General features: G+C 36.1%; 1 pseudogene; it reads right to left on the bottom strand.

Moving 5' to 3' along the window:
- Nucleotides 1-2,532: 2,532 nt before the first annotated feature.
- LOC114519773 lies at nucleotides 2,533-3,232 on the bottom strand (annotated as a pseudogene).
- Between the last annotated feature and the right edge of the window lie 575 nt (nucleotides 3,233-3,807).

The raw sequence follows: 3,807 nt of genomic DNA, 5'->3' as shown, positions 1-3,807 counted from the left end.
TATATATATATATTATATATATATATATATATATAGAGTGCTCGATATACCAAAGTATAGAGCTAATATAAAGATAAAATAAAATAAACTTGGTTTACTTCATAAGATTTTATTCACTACAAACTTGTTTCGTATGACAAGCAACGCTTGCCACACTCATCAGGTGAATTAAAATGTCGCGCTATGTTGTTGCCAAGGTTATATATACTATATACATGTTTGACGTAAAACGGAAAGCTATAGTGTTAAATTACATATAAATATATACAGATTATATCAAGTAATATTGCTTAAGAGAAATTTGTTTCTATGCCTGCATTTCGATAACAGTTCATTTCTTGAGTTTAAAGAACAAAGATCAGGGTGGTAAATTATGATGCGTCAACATACAGCACGAAACCAAGTCAATGCAATTGCAGGAATAAGTCCTCATGTCCACTGCCCGGCAAATGTCTAACATCCAGCGTAGTATACCAAGCAACGGTTGTTAGGAACGATACGAATCAAAAGGAATCTTATGTCGGACATACAGAAGGGAAGTTCAAAACAAGATAAAATTGCCACACTAGTTCATTTAGATTAAGCAAGTATAGAAATGCGACAGAACTGAGCAAATACATCTGGCAACTTAAAGAGGCAAAGGTTAAGTACTCTATAGACTGGCGTATTATTAAACAATGCAAGAGCTATAACAACACAACAAAACGCTGCAGCCTTTGTACACATGAAAAATTTATCAAAATTTACCACCCTGAACTTTGTTCTTTAAACTCAAGAAATGAACTGTTATCGAAATGCAGGCATAGAAACAAATTTCTCTTAAGCAATATTACTTGATATAATCTGTATATATTTATATGTAATTTAACACTATAGCTTTCCGTTTTACGTCAAACATATATAACCTTGGCAACAACATAGCGCGACATTTAAATTCACCTGATGAGTGTGGCAAGCGTTGCTTGTCATACGAAACAAGTTTGTAGTGAATAAAATCTTATGAAGTAAACCAAGTTTATTTTATTTTATCTTTATATATATATATTATATATATATTATATATATATATTATATAATATTTATATTATATTATATATATTATAATATATTATATATATATATATATATATATATAAATATATATAACGTTTCGATTTGAGGGAGCTGCATTTACTCATTTTTGTGCGCAAGCCGCTTTTTACTCAGCCTCTAAACTACCCTTTTTTAACATGTTAAAACACTATATGTGACAAACTTTCTGTGAAAGTGGTGTCCGAACGTCTCAAGCTATCTACACATAGCAAATGATTTCTCTAACCACGAGTGGGTGTATACGCCTTGAAGATATTTACCAAATGTAAACATTTTTTTTACACCCTGTAAAAATTTATTCCCTTTTGACATTAAAATAACGAAAGAGTTTACAGTGGCACTTACCGTCTGCGTTTACAGCATCTTTTGCCAGGTGGACAAGTATATTTGGAAGGATCATAACAAGAGTACCATGAAGTATCATCCTGGGAAACACAGGACTTGGAGCATGTCTGAACTGCAAAGGAAAGGGAAAGTCGCACTCAGCATTTAGTCAACTTTAGTGGATGATAACGATGAGGTTGCCAGAGAACCAAAAATAATTTTAAAAAAGAGTTGGGATTGCGATTGTGTTCAGACACAAATATACAAAAACATTTAGGATCGGTTGACATGTAGTCATTTGAAATTGGCTTCACATGCTGTGTTATAAATAAGTCAGTATTTATCAGAAAAATTACATTATTATCGTTTGTTGATATGATAACCTTATTAGTATAGGTGATAGTATGGTTTCGAGTGCAATTTGGATATAGCATGCACGAGCGAGTTTTTCAAAGACTCAAAATAGCACGAGTCCGTCGAGACAAAATATGACAACATCCGCCGATAACAACTTCCCGTCAATTTTAATTGGCTTATTTACATGTCACGCAATAATTGGATTTTTATAAAATATATTGTAAACACTAACACTCATTTCATTCAAATTCTCACGCTGAAAATACAATAATTCAATTTCTATGAAAGAAATCGAGTCAAACAAAGTCAGATAGCTCAACATTTTATAGTAACAGTTAAGAGTTAGTCGGAATCACATTCTATTATCAACCTGCGACGTCGTTTTCCTTGAGCTTTTTCTGATGCGATTTGGGCATCTTTGATGACTTTGTCTGCGGCATAACAGAAAAGATGACTTGACAACCGCGAAATGAGTTGTTAAACATCTGATGCTGGCTTTTTTGTTTCACCACGGACTGACTAAGGCATGAATTTGCGCAGCCTATCTCAGATGTTGTCAAATAACCTCGCGAAGAACCTTGTTGACAGCCAATGTTTGAAGACGAAGCTGCTGATTGAGGCATGATGCTCGCGATGTTATTTCGACGGGATATTTTTGTGGAAAGATCTCGTTGCTCACTTTCGTCCCCTTCATCGTAGTCGTCAAGGGATTGTAGGTCACGATGGCCAGTAACTTTAACTCTGGACGATCGCTCGACGTTACTTTTTTTCAACTTGTTCAGCAAAGTCTTTCGAGCGCTGTGATTTGTCAACTTCTTGCAACTGGCTAGCTTCCAATTGTGTTCTTGAAACGATTTTCTTCATCATTTCGTTGATTTGGTTTATTCCCATTGGTTGTGCTTTGTACCAAACCTCATCTTGGGCTTCGGCTTTGTAGTTGATGGAGAGGTTAAAGGGACCCGTTTCTTTCATTTGCACTGGTCGTCGTGACAAGTACTCCTTGAAAAGCGAAATTGGACATCTTTCTCCTCCTGCAGCAAACATTTTTGGTGTGAAATCCCGAGCCTTTTTGGATAAACCACCACCCCTTATTTTTGTCAGCCCCTCGGTGAATTCAATGTATTCACGACCTTCGTCATCTTTTGCCAAAAGCAAAGTCTTCGACTTTCATACTGTGGTGTTCCTGGCGGCCACGTAAACCAAAGTATTGGGTGAGTATCCACCAAATTGTGCTTATTAGGCTTTCTGGAGTTTTACAGCCAAGTTTGTCAACTCTCCACAGTAGCTCTTCCTCTTTTTCGGACAAGCTCGCTTTGTTTTGACGCTTTCCTTTTCCTTGTAGACAAAGTCGTCTCGCTTTACCCTAAAGGACCTGCTTTGATGCAAAAAATTCTCTGTCCCGAATTATTGAATGTTTGTATCCGTGTTCTTTTAAATAGCGGTCAAGAGCTGCAACCATAACTCGAAGACTGTCTGGCTCGTAGTCTTGCCCGTCTTTATTTCTCACTTCGGCGTAAAATTGTTGAAGTATTATGTCCAAGGCGTTGACTTCGTACAACTCAATTTCTTCCAAAAATCCTCTTTGTTTTGCCATGTCTTAAAATCGCTTAGCTAAAAATTAGTGCTGCTTGTTGTGTTTTTATTTTTGGCATTATTTTGTAACTCCTGTATTGTACTTGTCTCGACGTTTGGAAATCTTTGCTCATTGCTGGCGCCCGCCATGTTTGTTTTGAAAAAACACAAAAGAAATGTATTTTGGAGGTAATTTTTGGTGAAATTTGATTGATTTTAATTCCAACCAGTCAAATACGTTTGTCACAGATTTTTGCACTGCTGTTCAGATTTTTGCACTGCTGTTCAGATTTTTGCACTGCTGTTCAGATTTTTGCACTGCTGTTCAGATTTTTGCACTGCTGTTCAGATTTTTGCACTGCTGTTCAGATTTTTGCACTGCTGTTCAGATTTTTGCACTGCTGTTCAGATTTTTGCACTGCTGTTCAGATTTTTGCACTGCTGTTCAGATTTTTGCACTGC

Source organism: Dendronephthya gigantea, unplaced genomic scaffold (genome assembly GCF_004324835.1).
Source record: "Dendronephthya gigantea isolate DGI-Jeju-01 unplaced genomic scaffold, DenGig_1.0 000014F, whole genome shotgun sequence".
Classification (NCBI taxonomy): Eukaryota; Metazoa; Cnidaria; class Anthozoa; order Malacalcyonacea; family Nephtheidae; genus Dendronephthya; species Dendronephthya gigantea.
The sequence above is the reverse complement of the archived record's forward strand: the minus strand, read 5'-3'. Positions and strand labels throughout refer to the sequence as shown.